This window comes from Cololabis saira, chromosome 21, assembly GCF_033807715.1.
Source record: "Cololabis saira isolate AMF1-May2022 chromosome 21, fColSai1.1, whole genome shotgun sequence".
Lineage (NCBI taxonomy): Eukaryota > Metazoa > Chordata > Actinopteri > Beloniformes > Belonidae > Cololabis > Cololabis saira.
Window position 1 is genome coordinate 10982656 of NC_084607.1, and position 18762 is coordinate 11001417.

The window sequence follows — 18762 nt, forward strand, 5'->3', positions numbered from 1 at the left end:
CGCAAAATGAAATATAGCTTTTGCCCGGCGGCGTACTGGCGTTTTAAATCAGACATGCAGGGGGAACTTCTGGGTCTCGTCTGCGGCTCCTGTTGCAGCAGCTCCGCACACACACACACACACACACACACACACACACACACACACACACACACACACAAATGCTGCCACGAAGGAGAGCACGCAGAGGCCAAATGCCACTGCCAGCTGCAGTTGAGATTGTTTACTCCAGATAAGTGGAGACATCCTTGCCATCGCAGTGAATGAACGCTGGGAAGATCATTGTGGCTGAAGCTGAAGCTGTGTGGAGGAACGAGTTGGATGTCGGACGTTAGAATATGTGTACATATACCACATCATGATCACAAAGACCCATAGATCAACTCTCAATAATCTAATTAAGGTTTTATTCTGTATTGCAGACATTGATTCCTTCCTTCCAGTATTTCTTATCTATAAAACTAGTTGGTTTGCTGCCTCGTGGGTGTAATTCACCCTGCACAAGGGTCTGTCAGCAGTTACAGTAGGCACTTTGCTCAAGGTTACAGCAGCAGATGCTTCTGTTTCCAGGAAGTTTAAGCAAAAACGTGTTGTAGCACAAAGACCCTGACCCCGGTTCTGCCTATACATATAAATCCATACATCATCATTCTTATTTATATCAGACCACAGCTAGAACATTGTTGCCATCGGAAAAGCGTCTCCCAAGCTATTATACTTTAATATCTAGGGGGAATAAATCAGTGCTGTTGCACGGCAACCGTTAGCCATCATTCACTTTCATGTGACTGCGGCGTGGAAAGCGTCCCCTCCGCTGTCACAGGTAACCGCTCGCAGCTCGGAGCTGGCTGAGTGAGGATCCCGACTTAGGGAGAGGCCAAGGTTTGTCAATTGGCAGTAATCAAAGTTGAGAAGGAGTTCAACCTGAAAAATGCCTCATGTGGAGAAAACACCCAGCTACAGAACATTTGCTATATAGAACAGTTTTACAAGTGACAGTCATGAGATCATTTCATTTCAGGTGAAGGGATGGAAGTGAGACTGTAGGTTGGTATTTCTTTGTTTCACCCCTTAAAATATCCCCACAGCTGCATGCCGGGTGAATAATCTTAATTTACAATAAGTACCATTATGAGGCTTGAATTATTTAATGCAGTATGTGATATATGGTACGACGGAGTATTAGGGCCAAACTAAGACAAAAAAAAGGGAAATTACGAGAATAAAGTCATAATGTTGCGAGAATAAAGTCGTAATAGAATAAAGTTGTAATATTATGAGAATAAAGTCGTAATATTATGAGAATAAAGTCGTAATATTATGAGAATAAAGTCGTAATATTACGAGAATAAAGTCGTAACATTACGAGAATAAAGTCGTAATATTATTTTACGAGAATAAATTCGTAATATTACGAAAATAAAGTCGTAACATTACGAGTATAAAGTCGTAATATTACGAGAATAAAGTCGTAATATTATTTTATGAAAATAAAGTCATAATATTATGAGAATAAAGTCGTAATTTATGAGAATAAAGTCGTAATATTATGAGAATATAACTTATGAGAACCCTAACAGGTCTTCTCCCTGTGTTAAAATTAGGAATATTGAGCATCTTGTGAAGTTATATTTATATATTTATATTATATTTAATATTACAACTTTATTCTCAAAATATTACGACTTTATTCTCGTAATTTTACGACTTTCTTCTCATATTTTTATGACTTTATTCTCGTAATTTCCATTTTTTTTTGTCTTAGTTTGGCCCTAATACTCCGTCGTAATATTGTTCCCTGCCTGCAAAACTTATATAGCATATTTTGGAAATGATTGTGGAAAGATAAAATTGGACTAATGTTTTGTTTAGTGTGTCAAGATAAAAACAAAAAGGAGAGAACAAAAAACAAAAAACAAAAAATGAAACAGAGACACAAAGAACGAGACGAGGCAAGTGTGTGCAAATCTGCCAGCATTAAGAATTGATTCAGAGCCGCAGCCAAACTCAGCAGATGGCAAATGAATGTGAACGGAAATGAGCGATCAAGTTTCCAACAAAACTCTCGCAGAGCGCAGAGGAGCCAGGGAGAGCCGTGACAGACAGACGGGAGCACAGAAAGAGCCGTAATCCAGCAATATGTTCTTCCCCGCGGTTACGTTTGTTCCAATACATCTTTAATCATCCAATCAAGCCGGCCATGTCGACTGACAGGTCTGGTTGTACAAAATGGCTTTCTGTTCATCCTGAAAATGGATCTAAAACGTCCAAAAGGGAAGAACTAATACTAGCGTCTGCATGACATGTAGCTACAACGCGCACAGAGGAAGCGGTGAAGCAACAGCTTTAAATAAGCACCGGAATGGCACTGGAGCTGTTTTGAGGGCATGTTTCCACATTGTTATATGCTAATCTGTAAGAAGAAAGGTTTCATGAAGAATTACTTAAGGAATAAGGGTTCTCAAAGTTCTCAAAGCTGAAAGAATTGCCTAAAGGCGAATCCTTGGTGTCATCTCAAAGCTGAACATTAAGGGCCACACAGAAAAATATTTCCATATGCCAACAAGATGCGAAGCGAGGCCTTGGCTTGTTCCAGATTGCATATAGTGTCATAAGATGGGGCTAAAAAAACAATCTAACATACAGCTAAAAGTTATTTCGACTTCTACTTACTTACTTCTACTTATTCATTAAAAAGGTTGAGATTGTTTCCAGCCGATGATATTTTATTTAAAGTTAAAACCCCTTCACAGTCAAGTTTGCAGGCAGAGATTAAACTCCTCACTGACTTTATTGGATACGAGAGGTCACTCTGTCTTTTACCACCCAGGATATGGAAGAGAAAGTGTGTAAATGTGGTTTTAAACATAAAACATAAGACAAAAAGGCAATATAAGACAAAATGGGGACCGTAAAAGTTCAATACCGGTTGGAGTCACAGGATCTGAACTTAAAGAGATGCTGCAGAGTTAAAACAATCCTCCATCCAAGAGGATGGAAAGGAGCGTAAACTTTTTTCAAGGACCAAAACAATGAGAACTGAAGCAGTTTTTAAATTTAGGGTGAGAACAGAAAATGTGTTAGCAGCAAAGTGAGAATTAATGTTAGAACTTCATCAAAAATAATAAGCTGAGGTCATGAAACAAATTGGAGGGAGGATGAGAGCAGTTGGCAGGTCTCTGCTGTGTTCTGGCCCGAGACAATGGGCTTCACTGTGAATCCGGGCCTCTGTGCAGGAGCAGCATAATGCTCTTATGTCCTCCTTCAAATCATTCCCTCGTTCCCACTTCACCTCGCTCCACCCATTTGTCCATTGACAGTTATTTTTGTGACATCAGTACAGATTTACAGTTAGATCGACCGGATGGAGATGCCTGTACTAACGGTCCTTTTTAGGCCCGTTTCATACACATACATAGTCAATAGCCAGTGGTGGACAGTAACGGAGTAAATTTACTTGAGTACTGTACTTAAGTACATATCCAGAGGATTTGTACTTTACTTGAGTATTAGATTTCTTTGGTACTTATTACTCTTACTTGAATACATTTCCAAGACAAATATTTTTACTTTTACTCAAGTAAATTTCTAGGAAGGCTGAAAAGTACTCGTTACTTTTAGGTCTGCTCTTTTTTCTTCTTCCCTAAAATCCTATTGGACACAAGCTGTTTTTGTCAAAGGAGGAGACCTATCACAGTGCACGCTCTCCACTGGGATGTACGGAAAGCGGAAATACGTCAAGCCTCCTCAAAACGATACTGCCAAAGTAGCCTGCGTTTGTCAAGACAGAGCCGCAACAAGTCAAGACAGAGCCGCAACAACGGCTACGCCTGCGTCAGGAGAAGAAAGACAATCCGCTGAGTCGTCTGAGTCTGATAATGAGCCGGACTCGGAGCAGGGACTTTCACAAAATCCTTGGCCGTATCTTAACTCAATGTTTGAGTTCGACCGAGTAAAAAACGAGGGCACAGTTTTTTGTAAAGCAGTGGTCTTTGAGGGGGATCCAGACTTAGTTGGATGGTGCAGGTTCATTTGGTTTCAGTTCATGATTGTTAATAAACTCTGCATCATCTGCTGTCCTCTTATGATCCCATTCATTTGATTTGTTTTTGGTGTTTCTGCAGGTTTTATATAACATTGTGGTTCTAAAAGCAGCACATCAGTGCAGCTGGTTTCAAAGAGTTAATTCTCAGAAACAAGAGTAAAAAGATCCTTAAATTCATTTAGAAAAAATATAGTAATTTACTGATGTGGAAAATAAGAAATTTACTCTTACTCTTACTCTTACTTTTACTTAAAGTAAATTTAAAAGCATTTACTTTTGGATACTTAAGTACCTTTAAAAGCAAGTACTTTTCTAATCTTACTCGAGTAATATTTTGACTGAGCTACTTTTACTTGTAACGGAGTAAATTTTGACCAGTAGTATTTGTACTCTTACTCAAGTACTGGGGTCGAGTACTCTGTCCACCTCTGTCAAAAGCTCTCCCACCGAAAACAGACGTTATTGGGGCATTCAGCGGGTTAAAACGTGATGCAAAGGGTTCCCGGCCAACGTCCAGTTCATGACAAGTTGGGGGTAAGAGAACATTCCAGTTGCCCCCGTAAAGACAGCACTCTGCTGATGCTGCACATAAAAATGATTAAACTTGCTTCCCTTCTGAGTGGCCTCATTTCTGAAGTAGCCACTAGAAAAACATTATGAGCAATCTTCTTTTTTTTTTTTTTTTTGTCAGTGGACCATTTATCATTTTTATATTGTGCGAAGAAGCAAGTGGGCATTAAAGAGAGTAGCCATGAGGAGTTTTTCGGTGAAAAGGTCAACGTTCAAAGCTTTTATTCATGCGTAACTGTACCTACTTCAAAGAAGTCAAACATAAAAAAGAATGGAGAACATTTTTACTCAAGGTACACATGAGGTAATAGGACTTCTAATGCTCTGGCACCCAGTTCAACGAGAGACATGTGCTGTGATGAAATTCAGAAAAAATAAAATACGCTCCTCTGCCAGCCGAGGTGCTGCTGCTCCCCCCTACGGCATGTGCATACAGTCATTATGGATCTTCAAACAAACACATCCCCCATCTGAGCAAATCTTAAATTGAACAACTTCTCCTAAGGCTTCTCACATAGAAAGTGTATTTACGACGATTTGGTGCAATCGGGACCCAAACCAAAAACGCGCAAAACAGAGGAGAAGAGGGAAACAGCACGGAGCTATTTAAAGTGATGCCTCAAGCACCGCTGTCAAGTGAATCTGTGTGTTTATGTGTGTGTGTGTTGGTATTTTTTCCCGTTTGGTTTTAGATGCAGAGTCTCGAGAACGTCATCCCGAGAGGCGATCATCCAGGCTACACTGGTAGCACAACAGCATCTGTGCTTCCTTTGGGCCTTTTTCCTTCCCATCACACAATCGCTGGGCTGTGGGTCAGATCGTCCCGAGGCCATGTGGTCATGGGAACCCATTCATGTATGAATGTTACTCTGTTTAAACATGACTCCAGGAGCAGAGACTAAGAGGAAAGGACGGGACAGGTCAGGACCGTCCTGGGAGACACATCATGTGCTGCTGACGTAACACAGAAAAGAAACAACAAACACTTCCTGATTTCTTTTATTGTTTTTGTTTGATTTGAGGAAGCTCATGTGTTTGGGCCTTTTTCCTCAATCTATTGGCTATGGATCAATATCAAAGTGTTTTTATTCCACTGTAAAATGTGCAAATTAGGAAGAAGAAAAAATCTAACTGATATTTTTTTATTATTGACTTTTGTTGCTAATTGTCCCATTAGTATTTGAAAATAATGTCTCACAGAAGCAAATAGATATATTCAAGCAGTTACATTATAGTGGAAAAATAAGTACAAACCTAATTCCTAAATGTTGGTATGCTATTTAAATTGTAAATAAAAACAGTGTGCAATGATTTGCAAATGTATATACCCATATAAAACATATAAAATGCTGAGTGTAAAAATTGTTATCGTTTCCTGCTCAATTTGAACGTGATGTCAGCAACAGGCCTAAAAGGGTTGGGACTAGGAATGGGTGATATTTTACCGTTCACGATATACCGTCAAAAAAATTCCCCACGGTAAGAATTTGTCATCTTGCGGTAAAAACAATAAATTCCCGTTGATGACGTTTTTGTGTAAAGCGGATTTATGGTTCTGCGTTAAATCCACGCACAACGTATGTGAAGGAAGGAAGGAAGGAAGGAAGGAAGGAAGGAAGGAAGGAAGGAAGGAAGGAAGGAAGGAAGGAAGGAAGGAAGGAAGGAAGGAAGGAAGGAAGGAAGGAAGGAAGGAAGGAAGGAAGGAAGGAAGGAAGGAAGGAAGGAAGGAAGGAAGATGGAGGAAGGAAGGTAGGAAGATGGAGGAAGGAAGGAAGGAAGGAAGGAAGGAAGGAAGGAAGGAAGGAAGGAAGGAAGGAAGGAAGGAAGGAAGGAAGGAAGGAAGGAAGGAAGGAAGGAAGGAAGGAAGGAAGGAAGATGGAGGAAGGAAGGAAGGAAGATGGAGGAAGGAGGTAAAGAAGGAAGGAAGGAAGGAAGGAAGGAAGGAAGGAAGGAAGGAAGGAAGGAAGGAAGGAAGGAAGGAAGGAAGGAAGGAAGGAAGGAAGGAAGGAACGAAGGAAGGAAGGAAGGAAGGAAGGAAGGAACGAAGGAAAGGAACGAAGGAAGGAAGGAAGGATAAATTCCGGTTGATGATGTTTTTGTGTAACAAACATGGTGGATATAAGAGCGAGATAGATTTATAGTTAAAAAGGAGTTGAATTGGTATTTTTTTTATCGTCATTTTTATTGTTATCGGGATAAATGCCAGAAATGATCGTGATACATTTTTTAGTCCATACCTCCCATCCCTAGTTGGGACATAAAAAGTATCAGAAAGGCCTAGAGCAGGGGTGCTCAAAGTCAGTCCTCGAGGGCCGCAGTCCTGCATGTTTTAGACGTTGCCTTGCATAAATACACCTGATTAAAGGTCATCATCAGATCATCATTCAGGTTTGTCCAACTCTGTTGGTGACACATTCATTTGGGTCATCATGGGGTGTTGAAGGAGGGAAACATCTAAAACATGCAGGACTGCAGCCCTTGAGGACCAACTTTAGGCATCCCTGGCCTAGAGGAACATGTTGCTACTAATTACATTTTTTGACAAAACAGGTTAGAGACTTTATTTGGTATTAAAAAAGCATCTTAGGGAGTCTCTCAGATGCTCTCAGCTTCTTCAAAAACGTGATCTGTACTTTTCCTAACTGGGTTTAATATGTTTCATATTCTCTGTTGTGGATAAATTATGACTTAATGTGATTTGCAAATCGTTGGATTCTCTGTTTATTTAAATTGTATTCACAGTATCATGTTCTTGATGCATATTTAAGTGCTTTTCTCTTGCCGAAACGAACGGATAATTGCTTTGAGCTTGGAACGCTTTTGCTCCATTTTCTGAACACGAACTGGCCGAGTCATCAACTCCGAACCGTCTAAAGATCCAGGAGTGTTGCCGAGTAAACAAATATCCTTCAGTAAGCCCCAGGTTTATTTATTTTTAACATCCCCTTTCTTAAAATACAGAAAGGCTTGTGCTGTTACTAAGCTACAGTCTGGAAACCTTAGACGTGGAAATACAGCCTCTTACTGGATAGAGAGATAAACCAGTGATTATTGAATGAATATTGTCATGGAGCCTGTGTCTAACCTTAATCCAAATTCTGCCTGTAATATCTTTTATTTTTTTAAATCCTGTTACTCACAAAGCAAAACTCCAGTCAGAAGCACTCTAGTCTAAGGTATGTGGTCTCCATAGGCGGCTGGGTAAACACTGACTCTGACCCTGGAGCATCTTGGTGTCTGGAAGAGCATGTTGTATATGAAACAGCGGCTAAAAATAACTCTGTGTTGGTTAGTCTCTTTCTTACTTGGTATTAGTGTGCCTGCTCAAGTGAATGAAATTAATTTCCAAGATTGTTAAAAAGGCCTCCACCCTGGAACAAAACGTGACATGTTTCACCAAGAGACTGAGCTTCCAGGGTTTATGTGTTTGGCTGAATCAATGAAATGGCTCCATGATGGTAAAAAGGTTATTGGCCGCACCTCGGTGGATTTATATCAAAATAGTACTACCATTGTGTTGGGTTTCAAAGAGGAAAAGGGCTTAAAAAGAGTGGAGCGTTTGCAACAGCTGACACAGCGCTGACGAAATGGGAGTAATATGTTCATTTGGTCGTTGTTAGGATGAATCACGGCTACATACGAGGGGACGATACTGCCGTAAGAAACGACTCCAACCCACAAATCTGCACCTGACTTCACACAACCCAATGCTAGATTTTCTCTCCTTTGTGGTCCACTTGTCCTTACATTTCTGCTCTCTGCGGCGTGCACTTGTGTGGTGGAGTGTGCCAGGCGAGGCAGTGACAGGGTGTCGGCCGCGGCCTGGGAACCTGGCCGCTCTGCTCAGCTCTGCCTGTGACGGAGAGCGAGGGGGACATCACCCAGCCGTGGCTGCCCCAGCTGGGCCAATCAGGCGTGAGCCCTCGTGGTGAGATCAGCGCATGCCTTCTGCCGTGTGCAGCGCCGTGGCACACATCCTCTTACAGATAGTAATATGCTCTCCACAGTGTCGCCGGCGCTCTGCACGCCACTTATGTCTGTTTGACTTTGTTCAGATAATGAAGGCTTGTTTAGTGAAATCTCTTCCTACTTGACAGCACCTGTGCCAAGTGTGTTTCATGATGTAACTGAGTCACAAGGCTGAACAACATTGTATTTACTTGTGAAAAAGTTAATGGTGTAACTTAGATTATACAAGACAACCCAAGCAGTCAATGTTTTCTTACGGAGACTGATCTCAACTGGTTGAAAAACATTGATCAAAACCTTTTCAAAAGTTAGGAGTCGTGGAATATCAACAGATTGGAAATGCAACTTTTATTGAAAGGTAAATGTCTTTACCTATTTTTTGCATTTCTGGTCCCATCTCATTTTTCATTTTCATTTTATTCTTTATTTCATTCAAAATATAAAACAAACAATTCAATACAAATACAAATGTTCATAAATTGTGAATGAAAAGGGAGCAGAAAGAAGAAGAATCTTATCTAATCTGCCCCTTTTTCCAAGAAATAAATTCACAAATAACATAAATTAAAAATTAAAAAAACAACAACTAAGTGAATAAAAAACTAAAATAAAATAAAATTACCGCCGTCTATATGTCAATCAAACTTAACTAACATATTTCATTATATTTACTTAACATACAGGCTTTAATTGTTCTTTTGAACGTAATGTTTGATTTGGATTCTTTGTTTTCTTTATTCAGATTGTTCCATAAACTGATTCCTTTCACAGAAACACAACGTTCCATCAATTTAGTCCTGAATCTTGGTTTTTTTTTTAAATCTCTGTTCCTTTTAAGTTATACTTGCTTTCTCTTTTTTCAAATTTCCATCTCTGCAGGCATTAAAACCTACCCTTAAGAGCACTATATATACTATACCCCTATAATAATATAGCCGGTAAAACTCCACAACTCTACAGCCAAACTGAACAACTTTGAGCTTTTCAGATAAATGAAAAACTAAAAAAGTACAACGATTTGCCAAATCCATAACATTCAAATAGAGACTAAAAAAGCAAACTCATCACAGTTATTCAGTGATCACCTATTGAATTGGAAGCAGCACAAATGAAACTTGACAATGCTGCTTCCAAATCAGTTATCGAAGAAAGTAGGTGGCCTCCTCAATCGATGAGTCGTTCTTAAAGCTCGGGGAAGCGCTTCATTGGCCTGACTGTTAAAAAATGACTTTGGCTAATTGGAATTAAAGCTGTTCACGAGGAGACGAGACATCTGCATGTCCTCTTGGCTGTGAAAGTCCTACAGGAAAAGAGGCATTTCATGGCAAACGAAAAACAAAGAAGCCTTAAAACAGTATAAAAGAAAAAAGCAGACAATGAAAAGATTAAAAAACTGTACCGGTAGGTAGGATTCTGTTTCCTTGGCAACAGGTAAGCCGCTAAAGCTGTCCCTTCATTTTCTTTTGCAACTGGCACCTAACTTAATTTGGCTCTGGATAAAGTCCGGTGACACTACGAATCTCTAGACTGACTTCACTTGCATCAGTTCGTGGAGCTTATTGATCACACGTGCTGAATATGAGGTGTGGACCCGTACGAGCCTGGTGGGAGAGTCTAGGGGAAAGCAGGAAGAAAGTCATTCTAATAGTTATGCTTTCTTTTTTTCTTTCTTTCCCTTTTATCAAATGTTAAAGTACTGCTACTCTCCAGATAGATGTGCACCATGCCCGAGAACAGCACACCTCTTTCAACCAGGGACCAGGAATCGTGCTGTGCAGAGCACTAACAAAGCAGAATTAAGGGATGGATCGGTGTGAGTGCAACCTGAGAGATGAGCCCCATGAAATAAATAAAAAGAAATCATGTCTTTCATCACATGTCATCCACCAGGTTTATGACTGGAGATTTCTGTCTTGAACATGCAGTGAACCACCTGCAGTCTGAGAAAGGCAAGCCCAGGTGTGAGAGATGCCAAACTATTTTACAGGCTTTACTTTACAGCTCACGCAAGTTCTGAGGTTTAGATCAAATGAGAAACTAGAATAATCAGCATGAGCTCAGCAGGAAACTAAAAGCAATGAACTTGCACATGACCATATAACATGTAGCTTCCTCATTACTAGCTATTGGTAAGTGTGACGAGACGCAGGAAAGAGGGAGAACAGGCGCATCTGCCGGCTGGAAGATATGCTATTAAATTAAGTTTTGTTTTGTTTTAATCAAAATACAAAGTTTGTCTTCTGCACACAGAAAACAAAGTGACCGATTCAAAATTGGCCAATAAATCTGATTCTGATTACGATGGAGGCGGGGCCAAATCAGCAAGTTCATAGACCTACATTCACTAGCAACTTTAATGACATGAGAGCCCTTTTTTTTTTCTTCTTTATTTTTATGGCAAAAAGTCTAAAATGTACAATTCTGAGGCACACAGATCAGATTGTCATGAATCAATAACTGCCAAATTTGATTGTCGTAAAAGATCCCCCTCAGCCTGAGAACAGCAGTGGTCCACGGTTTGACAGCACACACATCTTCATTATCTAACATCATTAAAAGTAACTGCAAATGTTGGAGCATCAAATTAAGGTACAATCCTCACTCCAAATGGACTTATTCAGCTCCAGGTTAGACCGGGTGGTGATGGACGGCTCCACCCGGCGGGCCCTCGGCCCCTTACGATGCAGGTGCTGCTGAAGGTTTCTTGCTTCCTAACGGTTTTTCTCCCACTCGGAGAGTTTTTACCTGCTATTGTTTATAATAATGGCTCGGGGCTCATGTTCTGATCTCTGGAAAGCTCCTATACTAGTGTATTAATAGACGTTGTAATAAAATTGAATTGAATTGAATTGACAAATGGACCCACAAAAGGAAACAGTAGTATTTGGAAATGTTTTTAAAGCTGGCGGTTAATAGAGTTGAACAATTGGTGGATTGTTTTTCCCCAGAAATCACTGAAGTTCCATTAAAGATTATTTTTGTGGCTTCAGGGATATTGTTAAGCAAGAATAGTTTCTGGTTGTCACTTTTCATATTAGGAGTTAGATTACATTTTCTGTGTTTGGATACTTCCCCCTGGTCTTCTGGGGATTGAAAACTATGTTTTTCTGTGTTCTACAGAGAGATTATTTATAACGTCTTCTGGTTTTACACGGATGGCTCCTGGATTCCTCCCTATGGAGCCATTCTGGCCAGCTCTATCTGGGCAGGAGCCTCGGAGCAGACACAGGACACACCGGGGAGATTGTATCTCTCGGCTGGTTGGGAACGCCTCGGTATTCCCCTGGACCGGGGGTCGGCAACCCGCGGCTCTAGAGCCTAATGCGGCTCTTTAGCGCCGCTCTAGTGGCTCCTGGAGCTTTTTCAAAAATATTTTTCCTTTTTTTTTCTTTTTTTCCTTCTTTTCTCTTTTTCTTTTTTCCTTTTTTCATCCTTTTTAAACTCGACATTTCTACTTTTTTCTCGAAATTTTGACTTTTTTCTCAACATTTAGACTTTTTTCTAGACATTTAGTCTTTTTTCTCGATATTTCGACTTTTTTCTCAACATTTCGACTTTTTTCTCGACATTTCGACTTTTTTCTCAAGTTTGTACTTCAACATAAATCTTGACATTTTGACTCTTTTTCTCGAAATTTTGACTTTTCTCGACATTTCGACTTTTTTCTCGACGTGCATAATGAAAAAAAAAATCTTTCCCCAGTTATAACTAATAATAATATAGATACATGCAGCATGTGTTGTCTTCATTCTAAGGCTTATACAAGACTTTTCATTTTTTGCGGCTCCAGACATATTTGTTTTTTGTGGTTTTGGTCCAATATGGCTCTTTCAACATTTTGGGTTGCCGACCCCTGCCCTGGACGAACTAAACTAGTGATAGTGAGGCCTGTACCTCTGCTGAAGCTGCTGCTGACACTATCTTAGACTCCTCTCCCCCTCAGTGCCTCTTTTGGATCCAATTTTTATTTTTAGCATAACATACATATCATTTAAATGCTTAAAAAAAGAAAAGGTACTGAGAGGGGCTGTCAAAAATGATGATTTTGAACTAATTCAAGCAACGACAGGCATATTTGACATGACCGCACAGCCAGAAGTGACCTCGTGCCTGCTGAACCCTTTAAACTTTCAGTAAAGGACAGTTGTGTCATCGGTGAGTGACAGTGAATGAAAGGCATCTCTCTGGCCCCGTGGCTGTCACGTTGTGGCTCCGCCCCCTCGCTGACCTGAGGGCAGTGGCATAAGACCTGTCACCCCGAATCACGGCCTGGTCCTACGACAGCCATGCTCATATGTAAATGTGTCGGCATGCGCAGATTCGTGAGCCTGATATATCAGTTTGAATATGCCTGTGCAGCACTGAGTGCAGCGTAAACATCTCTGCGCACGCAGGCCTCTGCTCATCTGCATGTGTGTCCACATGCACACGGGATGTACGTCCAAGTCCATCCTGGTGTGGAATGGTGACATTCCCGGTGGGAAGGAGCCTCATAACTGCTTCAATTTGTTAGCCTGCCCATATCAGTTCATGAGTACAGGCTACGTGAAAGTGACATCTGGTTTCATCCACACTCAGTTGGGGTTCTCTCCGTCTACACTCATTTCCGTCTCCTGCATCTTCTCCGATGGAGTGTTTACTGCTTCTTTTTTTTTCTTTTCACATCACGGCAAATCATTTGGACTTCTTAGTATGCTTGGTGGAGAAAACAGGCTGCAAACTAACGATGCAAATGAGACATTTATTTAGATTCATGCAGGTGAAGCATTTGTAGTTTGCTATTTTTTGTGGACTTGATTTCATGTAATCTGATTTCATGTTTTGGATAGTAAATTAGTCCCGTGAGTAGCAACTGTTTTCCTTATGAGTTCATCTATGATTTTAGCTTTAAATGCACCATTTGTTGGTATAAAAACCAAAAATGGTTATGAAGAAGGGGCAACACATTCTCCCTCGTGAGAGTTTTTGCTCTTGTTTAAGCATGTTTTAATACATTTACAAGCTTCCACATGAAACATAGCAGTCCAAAACCAAAGCGCGCGGTCCCACAAAGTGGCAGTGACTGTTGCAGCGCCAGCACGTGTGTCGCACAACCGCAGCACGCTGCAAGAGATACCCAGCAGATGAAATGAATCAGAGTGGTCAGGATTCCCTTTGTGAGGCAAAATAAGACACTTCCTCTCCCTTTTATTTTAGGGTTAAAGACTAAGAGATCTGTGATGGCATCATGGCGACACGTGTACCGACACAGATGGCAGCATGCCTGTGAAGGGTCAGGGCCGACTGTAGGGCTTGTTTTCCCGAGGAGTCATACTGAGTCACAGGGAGCACGCGCAACGTTTCCCCGCTCGTCTTTGTCGGATATTTGAGGCCCCCCCTCTAAAATATCAGCAGTGTTGGACACAAACCATGCTCAGCTAGACACTGAAGATGAACACGCCAGACCAGCAGCTCATAAACCGACTAAACAAGAAGGTCAAAATCATTCACTTCTGTTTCACACCGTGAAGTTCATGAGCTCTGGATCTAATGAAAATGTGGAACTAATCTAACTTTAACAGTTATCTAAAGACAGCTCAACACATCTCAGCAACCACTTATTTCCATATCAGCCCTACAGATGAAATCTATAAATTACACCCTTGCTGTAATTTTGAATGTCAGCATCAGTGAAACTGAAGGTTCTCATTTTTAATACAGTCTTAAAGAGTGAAAGTGAGCGCACTAACAGCATGAAGACACTAAAAAAATGTGTCTCCCGTTTGCAACTGATGACCTCTAACAACTCTAATAACTTGGTGATTACATGGAAAGAGAGCAAAGCACCTTCCCTTTGCTGCTCCGTTAAAGTGGCTTACAGGAACTGGCATCCGGAAAAAGCCGAGGAGGGTGAACAGCATCAAGCAGAGGGAATCCAGACTAGTTGGCAGGCATAAAGGCACAGTTTTTCCCTCAGCGAGCTGCAGTTGGAGGATTAAACCTGGCAGTGTGCTCACGTCTGCTAAACAAGATATAGTCATAATACTCGTGATGGTTCACGTTGCGCAAAGCCAGTTAGGCGGCGCTGCAACGGTGAAGGATCTCCCATCCCATCCACACATTTCCTCACCCACGCACCCGCAGTCAGGAATTGCTCATTTCAATTTTCTTATATATATATATAGTGTCATATCATGTTGAATTTTGCTGCAAAACAGCTGCTTCTTGATAAACAAGAGAAAAAACTATCATTTCAAGAAAAGAAACTCTTGCAACTGTCTCCATACATCACAATCTGAATGTAAGAACTGGATAAAACAGGGAATGACTTACACTAGTTATTCATGCTTGGAGTTGATTAAAGGTCCAATAAACACTTGAATAAAATGTATTTCATATGTCAGGATTCAGGGCTGGTGGTGCAAAGCCAAACCATTTCATACACGTGCCTGTAGTAATATTAGTATTCAGAGGATGTTAGGAGATTAGATCAGCAATTAGGACTTTCAGGAATTCTGTACTCACATCTGTGATTAATGCACTTACTGTTCACATCTGGCTGAGCGTGGTTGCTTCTTGCTTGTGAAACAAAACCATTAGAAATAGTTTATTTATCTAATTTCGGGGTACATGGCAGTATTTACTATGAATTGAAGTCATGAACGTCTCTTTTTCATAATTCTATTAAATGTTGCATGAAAATCTTCTGTGTTTTCAGTTTAATATGCCATCAGTGGCAACAATCCCAGGAGTCACAGTAGCTTTTAACTATAAATTGAAAGAAGAACAGGCTAATGAAATCTACAATAAATGATGGCATTGATTTTCCATCTGTGATACGTCATTAAGAATTCAATAGTAGGGCAGTTAAGCCCAAGTGTCATTAAGCTGTGTATGTATGGAACGGTGCAGTGGGGATGGGCAGGTGGAAACAGATTTGAACATGATTGAAAGAGGCATCTCTGTGCAACACGGCCCTTTGCAATAATGTGCTGGAGATTTTTTGCTTCGCAGTGCTGGAATGCGGCGACTTTCTCTAAATGAACTGAACTTTATTACGAATGTAATGATTTTCTAATGTACTTCAGCATTTCATGTCAAGCTACCTTTAAGGGGGACTTTCACTGCCTCAATATGTTCAACAGCCTTTGAAAAGATCAATATTTGACATGAAACACAAAATGAGCTTTTGGAATTGATGCATTATTAAATTAAGGCGCCCAACTGTGTCTTGAATTTCCCTCGGGATTAAAAAAGTATCTATTTATCTATTTTTCTGTGAAAAACAGCTTCATTTCTGCAGAAATACAAAATAATCTTCAAACATTTAGGAATCCATAAACCCATGCCGCCTTTCATGCATGTAAAAATATGTCATCTAAATTCCTACCTTTAATCCTGCAATCTGGACATCAACATGAGCAAAATAAATGGCCAAAAGGTGTCCAGTGACAGTGTTGCTGTCCCTTCTCATGCTTTGGTTGACTTTCCTGGACTGATTTCTACCGTTTCATTTCCAGGGATAAGAACACCCTATACCATCCTCTTTTTTTTCTTTCCTTTCAACAAAAGCATCGGCTATACATCATCGTTTCAGACAGCCCCTGGAAGGATGCCCTCTGATCATTCAATAGACATCTGTGCACAATTCATCACTTAAATCTTTGGTCTCCGGGGGGGTTGAAAAAAGGAAATACAGGAAAATGTATTTTATATTAAAAAAGGAGAAGACGCAGATTCTGAAGTGATGGGGCTTTCCCCGCTGCCAAAGCCAATGTGCATCTCATCTCTCTCTCTTTCTCTCTTTCTCCCTCTCTATCTCTCTCTCTCTGTGTTGGGGTGTATGGGGGGGAGAGGGGGGGCAATGCAGAGTAAAATCACATTGTGTGTTAGGATGGTGGTAAGAGTCCAAGGGTAACAAGGTGGGAGGAGAAATACACAGTCTGACCCGCAGTTGATTTATACTCACAAAATGTAAATTGAATCCACAGCATTCAAGGTTGTAAAATGTCAAAATGTCATTCACTTGATGGAAGCAAATATATGGAGGACAAAGGAGGCTGACTAGGGTGCTACTGGCTGCTTCCCAAATAAATTAATTCTGAACAAATACTGTACCCAGCATCCATATGCTATGGAGAAAGCAGCCCTCCTCTTCTCCAGCGCGGAGCTCTTTGCATTGGCAACCCCCCCAAATCCATCACAATGACTTCACGGGGCAGCCATCATTTGCTGAAGCTCAGAGGAGAAGCTCATTATGATCGTGTTTGAGCCGTCGCCCGCGTGGCATTGATAAATGCTCCACGCAGAGACCAGTGTGGCACAGCAGAGATGTGCAGGGAGCTGGTCGCTCCTCAGGTTAACGGGGTAAAGAGGTGGGGGTCATTCTTTACATCTACCCACTTCTGAGAAGGTGACATGATCACTAATTTAGGAAATGTGTGCAGATGGAAGGACTGTCAAAGCCTGAGTGAGGATGTGCTATTGTACGAGGGGTAAAGGGCTTTTAAGATGTCAGTGGAGCATCAAGGGTAAAGAAATCAGCACCAATTTAAATAAAAATCTGAGGCTGCAGGTTTGAACAACAGGAAACCATACAAAAAATAAATAATAAGAAACTTAATTAAGCAATTAGGCTACTTAATTTTTTCACTACTTTGGAAAATATTTCGTTTTTTCTCAATTTTTTCATATATGAATGTATACATTTTAGTGCTATCCTTTTTTATCATACAACTACATGCCATACTCAATTAAAATCAGTAAAATTTTCATTAAAACATAATCTTCAATGGGCATTATCTGGAAAGCTTTTATGCCGTATATCTTTTTTATTATTAATTAGTGACAGGAGTTTATAAATAAAGTAATTAGTAAGTCTTTTTGTGTTCACACTGGTCTGAACAGCTCCTGCAGGATTTCAACCAACTGCACCGCCCATCTACACCATGTTCCTGCTGAAATGATTTGAGGACAAAAATCGATTGGTGCTCGGTCTGATTTTGAAACCAGATTCAAACTGTTGAGCAGATCCAAACTGGCAGCTCATTTCAATGAGATATGAGTGTGTCTTTCAAGAAACTGGGTTTATCGTTGCTTGACCACTAAAAAAAAGGATACGGTGCATATATATTTAAATATATATAAATATATGCCAGTGCATATCTGTGCGTTCTGGTGCCATGTGGTGCGTTTATGATTCCTGATATGAACTCTCACCAGTCCAGTGGTGTGTATGTGTATGTGTGTGTTTTTCTTTTTAATTAGACACAGGATATATGAATACCTTTGAGATACTTTCACATAAAAGAGATTTCTTACCGCTATGCGAGTCTGTGAAGATGCTTTAAGATATAAGATGATCCTTTGTGTTGGGAAGGGAAGGTCGTTTTGGACTTGGTGAGGTCCAAACTTGAATCCCGCCGTGGATGATCTGCTCCGCTTCTCGGGGAGGAACCAGCTGCACGTTTCGTCCGATTTTTTTGCCTCAATTTTTGTCTCTCATAGCATCACTGCGAGGCGTACGAGCAGTCTTTGTCCACGTGTGCCGTCCTTCGGTCGAGCAGACGTCGATTACACTATGTGGTCTGCTGCGTAAAGCCGGCGCGCACATTCCTGCGGGCCCATTCCGTCACGGAGATGCGAGACAATAGTCTGGTCATCTTGGCACGGATCGAACCTTCTCCAGATACCGAGACTCGGATGATCAGAGCAGGATCGTGGGCGCTGGTTCGCTCATGTCTGTCTGTATCTGTGCAGCTGGTTCAGAAATGATGGATGTGTGAGTGGCTCCCGTGCTGGCTCCAGCTGGCTGCTGCGTCTGCGTCGCCCCTCATCGCCGTCTCTCGTGGCCGATCTGTTGATCACTGGAGGTCCAACCTGCACCCAGGGGCGCCCTCGGGAGCGGGCTCTCAACACGCACACGCACACGCTGCGCGGACGCGGATCTCGGTGAGTGACAGCTGGATCGTCTCACGGAAAAGCCGGCGAGAGACGCGTCTCTGCAGGGGAGCAGCGAGCAGGATGCTGCGCGTCCGCGAGGCTCGGCGGTGCGCGCACCCGACAGGTCACACAGCACGGGTCCGCAAACATCTGGCAGCGGTAGTAAATTCTGAACAAAGACCCAATTTGTGACTGCAGCGTGCAGGGTGTTGTAGCTTATGATGTCACGATCGCAGACGTATTAACACGTATGATGC

At 41.3% G+C, this 18762-nt stretch overlaps 1 protein-coding gene across 1 annotated transcript in view; it reads right to left on the reverse strand.

Annotated features, from left to right (window-relative positions):
• gjc1 (gap junction protein gamma 1) overlaps positions 1–18267 on the reverse strand; it is a 54484-nt gene extending 36217 nt beyond the window's left edge. The window contains exon 1 of the mRNA XM_061711436.1: positions 17885–18267. The gene's annotated coding sequence lies outside the window, so the exon portion shown is untranslated. The remainder of the gene's footprint in view (positions 1–17884) is intronic.
• Between the last annotated feature and the right edge of the window lie 495 nt (positions 18268–18762).